This window comes from Camelus dromedarius, chromosome 18, assembly GCF_036321535.1.
Source record: "Camelus dromedarius isolate mCamDro1 chromosome 18, mCamDro1.pat, whole genome shotgun sequence".
Classification (NCBI taxonomy): Eukaryota; Metazoa; Chordata; class Mammalia; order Artiodactyla; family Camelidae; genus Camelus; species Camelus dromedarius.
This window is the reverse complement of record NC_087453.1, coordinates 25,409,405-25,416,210: the sequence shown is the minus strand read 5'-3', so window position 1 is coordinate 25,416,210 and position 6,806 is coordinate 25,409,405. Positions and strand designations below refer to the sequence as shown.

General features: G+C 50.7%; 1 protein-coding gene across 4 annotated transcripts in view; it reads left to right on the top strand.

The window, feature by feature from the left end:
* The first annotated feature begins 5,310 nt into the window (after window positions 1-5,310).
* Window positions 5,311-6,806, top strand: part of SLC23A2 (solute carrier family 23 member 2) — a 111,969-nt gene continuing 110,473 nt past the window's right edge. Inside the window, exon 1 of one of the 4 annotated variants that reach the window (XM_031434207.2) lies at window positions 5,311-5,415. The gene's annotated coding sequence lies outside the window, so the exon portion shown is untranslated. Of the gene's footprint in view, window positions 5,416-5,603; window positions 5,726-6,806 lie in introns of those variants that run through there. The other 3 variants (XM_031434211.2, XM_031434208.2, XM_031434212.2) reach the window with 3 other exon arrangements.

Sequence of the window (6,806 nt, the reverse complement as noted above, 5' to 3'; positions counted from 1 at the left end):
GGATTTTTATTCTTTTTCTATTTTTCTTTCCCCAAAGACTAAGTGTGTCCACGAGGGTCTAGGTTCAAATGACTCCTTTACTGAATAAAGTTTACTGGTTTTTTTCAACCCTGGCATTTGAAGCCTTTGTGTTTTGCCTCTAATTTCCATTCCCTTCTTAGCTTCCAATTCTCCAGAAACCTGGCAGTTAATCCTGAGTCCTTCTCTCCCTTCACATCTCACCTTCCATCAGTGGTCAAGCCCTGTTGCTTCAATCCAACAGCTGAAGTCATTAAGTACTAACTGAGCATTTACTGTGTGGCAGGCACTTGGTGAGCTGGTCTGCTGAGTTACAGAGATCAAGATCTCTGTCCTGGAGGAGCTGACAGTTAGTGAGGCAGGGGAGGGAGACAAAAAAAACAAATAATTTCACTGTAACCTCATTCTAAATACTAAGAAGTACCCTGGGGTACACTTACATCACCCGAGGGGCCCAGGAGAGGTTTCTAGCAGAGGCAAAGGTGAGACTTAAAGGGTGAGCAAGGATGATCCAGAGGAAAGAGGAAGGTGATCTAAGCAGAAGGAACAGCAAAGCCCCTGAAGGGCTTTTGAGGGGAAAACGGAAATGGAAACAGCCACACCCCAGGGTTTGAAGGGGACAAGAGGAACAGGAGTCTGAGAAGGAGATGGAAAAACATGGTTGGAGACATAGAAGAACCAGTAGGAAATGCAGCCACAAAGCCAAGGGAGGAGAGCTGTTCCTGAGGGAACATAGCACCTGCTGGGCCAAATGCCTCCAGGAGGTTCTAGTAAGATGCACACAGAAAAGGTCCGTTGGATTGTGTAATTTGGAGGAAAAGGCTAATTTACGTAAGGGCATTTTCAGAGGGAAATAGGGACAGAAGCCAGACTGCCAGGAAGTGAAGACAGGACAGCAGTCAGGATGAGGGGACAGGGACTGGAGGGGCTCCTTCCAGAAGCTGGGCTCAGAGGGGAGAGAGGTGCAAGAACTGGGGAGGATGCAGGTTTTAGAAAGGAGTGGTCAGCACTGAGATGCAGAGGAGGAGGGCGCTTGAGGGAGGGAAGTATCAGAGGGTCTTCAGTTCAGAGGCTGGGAGGAGGGGTCCCTCAAGGGCAGATGGGATTGTGGTTAGAAGAGGGGAGGCTGAGGAAACGCACCTCTCAAGATTGATCTTCTGGAAATAGGAAGCAAGTAGAGGATATGGACTGATGGAGAATTTGAGGTGGACGGAGTGGAGTGGGTAAGAGAGGTCACTTGTGAAGGAGAAATAAAGGGTGGAGGGCTGCCCAGGTGGGAGACCCCTCTTTTGTTATGGTGCAGGTCATCGTGGCTGCCCCGGACTGGGCTTCAGTCGGATTGGGTGGGTGTGAAGTATAAGGGCTGAGGAGGGAGGGACATGAGGCCAGGAGGGGCTGCTGAGAAAGGGCGGGGCATGGAGGAGGCTGAAAGAGCGGGACACCGCGTTCCCTGGAGCATCCTTGTGTGTAAACAGAGAGTGGACTAGTGGTGCCAGGGTCTGGAGGGAAGGGGGAACATGAGAATGATGTCTAACTGGTATCAGATGTCTTTTGCGGCGATGAAAATGGTTCTGAAATTTGATAGCGGTGATGGTTGTACAGTTTTGTGAATACACTAAAACTACTGAATTGTACACTTTAAACTGGTGGATATCATGGTATATGAATTACATCTCAATTAAAAAAAAGAAAGCATGGGGGGGTGGGGGAGAGGTCTACATGGCATTCCATGTGATGCTTGTATCACGGTTCATTCAGCCATCCTCCAATTGACGGCCATTGTGTTTGTTTTCCTTTTTCTTTTCTTTTTTTCTATGAGAAACAATGGTGCCATGTACTTCATTGAACATACAAAAAAGAAAAAAAGATATCATTTCAGATAGGTCTTGGGCCCTCCCCTGCTGCCCATACCTGGGCATGTCTCAGTAGGAGACTGATTTAGAAAGTGTCAGTTCCCATAACAGCATGAGGTGGTGGACAGACGAAGCTCTGGCCCGCTTCTCCAAGCACTTTCTCAGGGGTCTACAAACTGCAGACCATGGACTGTTCTGCTACCAGCTGAGAATGGTTTGTGCATATGAACATTTGCAATTAATTTGATGACGGGAGACACTAACTTTGAACTCCAATTGAGCAAAATCTTCCCTCCCTCAATTCTGTTTTTCTCATTAGAAGCCCTGTATTACAAAAATATTACATTCAATTATTATTATTAGGTTTTGAATTTCATCAACAAAACTTCTACGGAAATTTGTTTTATTATATGAGTACTTATATAACATTCTCAATTTTATTTCTTGGCCCACAAAGCCTAAAACATTTAGGCACTTTACAGAAAGTTTGTTGACCTCAGTTCCAGACTCCAAAGAGCTATGGGAAATAATTATAAAGAAAAGCACTGTATGACGATGGAATAGCCCTGAGCTACAATTGCCTCTCAAAAACAGCACAGCCTGGAAATGACAGAAATTTCAATCAAATTATCCAGGTTGCCAAGTGTTCTTGATAAGTTCTGCTGATTTAGAGACACTGAGGGAGGTGAAAGAGGAAAAAGTCTTATTTGTATCAGCTGTAATAGAAAAGGAAAAGGAAATGAATAGGAAAGTATTCATATATTTTTTGAATTGACGGTGATGAGAAAAATGAGTATACAAAAATAAGGATGTATTCAAGTAATGAATAAGCACTTTATATAAATAATCTCATTTAATCCTCACAAAAACTGTGGCAAGGCGGAAGTTAGGGTTAGCCTATGACACTAACTCCAGTCTGCCAGCAGTAAAAAAGTACTACTTTGTCCAGAAAAAAAAAAAAAAGCAGCTAGAGACAGTGGTGGGTCTTGAATGCTGTCCTGGGGTAAGAGTCGGTATTCTGTTTCTTTTTACCAGGTTATTCTGTAGACCAGGAGGGTCGGTTCTGTGTTTCAGAAGGATTAAAAGGATGGCTTTGGGAGATAACTTTTGAGAACAAGAGGCCAGATAAAAGCTTTTTCAACAGTCCAAGGAAGAACAAGTGAATGTCTGGGATGGCGGTTGCGGAGAAGAGAATTCCAGACACACTACTTTGTTCTAGGTGATCATAGGTGACAGACTGGACATGGGGGCTGAGGAACAATCAAAGTGGATTTCAAAGTTTCTGGTGGTAAGGTAAGAGAACCCAGATAAGAAACAAGTTTATGGGAGGAGAATAATGAGTTTAGGAGTGGAGATGCCATATTTAAAATTCCTGGATAATATCCAGGGGAGGTTATCTAGGGGACAATTGGAACCGTGTGCCTAGAAGTTCACAAAGACGTCTGTGTGGTCAGAGGGAAACGTTTGGGAACCATGAGGACATGGCTGACCTTCAGAGCAGAGGGCAGGGGAAAAGATGGAGAGAAAGGAGATGTTAAGAAAAACTAACTCTCTAGGGGTGAGCATGGGTAACACTTATATCACTGAGAGGGGAGGCAGGGAAGTGTAGGAGACACAAGACCCAGTGGTATTATGCTAGAAAAGAGTTTCAGGAAGGCGGGAGAAGTCAATGGAATGTTACAGAGCCATCAAAGAAGAGAAGGAGTAAACAGGCAATTGGATTTGGCAATTAGAAGGTCACCAGTGACATCTGAGAAAGCAGAGAGTGACAAGAACCTGAGGAGTGATGGGGAGGGGAAGGAAGGAAGAAAGGCAGGAAGGTGGAGGAGGAAGCTTTTTTTAGGACAGAGAAAGTCTGTAAATGTCTAGGGAGGGAGAGGGAGACACTGAGGCTGCAACAGTTAGCCACCCTTCTATCTGAGATTCTCATCCCTGGCTGAGCAAAACACTGAGTACCTCCTGCTCCCCTCCTCCCTATGCACCCCCCCCCCCAAAAAAAAGGTTGGCTGGAAAACGCTTTCACTAGTGTAGTTGGATAATGGGGATGTTAGATGGATGGGGCACTGTGAATTTTCCTCTAGATGCTGGTCACAGAATCTTCATCCCTTATTTTCTCCATCTTCAATGAGGATCAAAACACACCGCTTTCAGGGTGTACTGGATTTTAGGAGCCAACTGTTGTATTTTAAAAATACAAGTTATTAGGGAAGGAAATAGGATGACATATTATTGATTCTCAGAGACTCACACCAGACCTCTGATAAAATTCCCACAGCTACTGTTCACACCCTTTCCCTCTCGTTGGTATTTGTGATATCTATAAATGGAGTCCCCCAAATTGTGTGAAATAGGCAGAAAACTCTGACAAAATCTCCTCCTCCTCATGTAGAGTCAGACACCGTCCACAGTTCTTTAGTTCTCTCAATAGTTGCTTCGGGAACTAGTCAGTTACTCGGTTGTAACAGCAACCAGGACGGTGGTTTCAAGATGTCAAGTGCTATGAGAGTGCTAATTATTAGGTTTTTGTTTGTTTGGCCATGTGTTCAGATAGTCTTCAGCAGCGGCTTGCTAAGTTTGAACTCCGGATAACAGCAGCAGCACCTGGGAACTTGTCAAAAATGCATGATCTGGAGCCTCACTCCATACCTCCGGCCTCAGCAGCCCGGGGAGGGGGGGCGCTCAGCCAGGTCGATCTTGAAGTGGTCAAGGTGAGGCTGCGAAGCGCTACGGACGGAGGGTCACAGATTTACCTGAAGCCTTTCCTTCAGTCGCTCCTATCCAGCAGCAGCAGCACCTGGGAGCTTTTTATAAAATGCAGAATCCCGGGCTGCACCCCGACCCGCTGAATCAGAGCCTGCGCTTAAACACGGTCACCAGGGAAATGTAAGAAGCCTCGCTCTAAATCACCGTGTCTGCATAATGTAATGAGGACCTCTTCTCCAGTAAGTTAAAAAAACAAACAAACAACAACAACAAAACCAAAACCTGACAGCATGACTGACTGAAGAAACGGTGATAGTGCCTTAAGACATCCACCCCAGTGAGCCCAAGATGCCGCGTATCTCAACCGAGAGACGCCAGGGCTTAGTGTCAGGCTGGGTAAATAGGGCAGAAAGCGGGTACCGGGAGGGGGAGATGTCGGGCGAGCGCTCTGCGTTCCAGGTGGGTCCCCGGGAGCAGGTGTGACTGGAAGGCACGAGCAGAGGGGCGATTTCTACGCAGGGGGCGGGGAATAGCAGGAGCGTGGCGGGGCGCGGAGCACGACGGGGTGGGGGGAGCGCCTGGGGGCCGAGCGGCTCGCCGGCCGCTGCGTGGGGCGGGGGGGGGCCCTCCCGTGGGGGAGGCCCGAGGGCTGGGGTCGAGCGCCGAGAGGGAGGTGGGTCCCGGGCCGGCGCTGGGGCGGGCGTCTCCTCGGCTCCCCGCCCCCGGCCCGCCCCTCCGCGGCGCCATTTTGCAGGCGGCTGTCTCGGGCACCGGAGGCGGCGGCGGGCACTGCGGAGCCGAGGCGCAGCGGCAGGACCGGAGCCGGGCGCCCTGCAGCCAGGTGAGAGCCGGGCTGCCGTGCTCGCCGCCCGGCCCCGCGGATCGCACCTGCCTGGCCAGGCCGCGAGGGGCCCGCGGTGCCCACGAGGCCGGCCAGGCACGGCCCCCAAGCGCTGTCACCGGCCCCGCGGCGCGGCCTGCGCCCCCCACACCCCGGCCGGTCTCCCGGGTCCCCGCACCCGCGGGCCACCGTGGCTGCGGGGCCCGTGGATGCCCGGCGACCCCCAGCTCCCGCCGTTCCCTTGGGCCCCCACCTCTGCCGGCCGCTGGAGCCGCAGCGCGCCCGGGCCCTCAGGCCGCGCGGCGGGGAGGTAAGTGGGGGTCCCCCGGGACCTGGCCGCCGCCGCCTCCTCCCGGGCCCTCCGCCCACGCGGCCTGGGGTCGCTGTCCGGTCGGCCTTCCGCAGGAGATACGCGCGGGCATCCGCGTTTCCCCCGGAATTCAGGGCCATCGAAAGGGGCGGCGGAGGGGGTTCCTTTACAGTTTTGTTTTCTTCTCGCGTTCAGTGGCTGCGCCAAGTCATTTTAGGAGCTGCTGCTCCGACCCCAGGGCTTTTCTCTCTGGCCTGTCCCCAGGGGGTCGCGGGTCCCCCTTGTTGCCACCTTGCTGGAAAGAGAAATTGACATTTACGAGTGTGACTAGTTTATGGGCGCAGAATTTTCTCCTTTGACTCTCGATGTCCCTTTGGATGGGTAGCTGACAGGCATTGGCGTATAGGCTGGGGGGGTTCAAGCATGACTGCTGGGAAATTCTTGATTGTCAGTGCAGAGGATGAATGAGGGCAACTGCAGGTGGAAGAAAGTCACCCTTGTGGGATTTCTGGGTCTGAGGTTTTAGCAATGGTTGCTACTTTTAGTCTTGCAGGGCCAAGAGACGGGAGGGGAAGGTGCTGTCCCGGCTGATATTTGGACCTCTATGTGCGGAGGAGGCTAGAGATGTGGTGAGGACATGGCCGGCAGTCTGGTTGTCTGGCTTGAGCTGTCATAAATTGGCATGTGACTTCCCTCACCTGGTTTCTTCCTCTCTAAAGCCAGAGGCTAGAATCAGGGGTGGGAACATTTTAATTTTTATGTTTTTGCGCTTGAATGCTGTTGGGCTGAGGCCTCGCCCTTCCAGTTGTCTGTACCGGCCTTTTCACCTTTGCATGTGGCTTTGCCCACCTGGCTCCTAAAAGGTGTTTGAGCCTGGTGAGGGCCTTTCAGCTCAGAAATTCTGAATTCGCTCCTGGGTTATGGTTGTCTGTATCAGGGTCACTTGTGAACCTGTCACTACAGATCTCTTTTCACTCATCCAAAATTTAATAGCTTTTGGGCAGCCGCCTTTTAAAAGCAGCAGTGGGTGTGCACAGTGTAAGCCCTCATGGCACACCTGCTAGTTAGAAAGAGGCGAGTG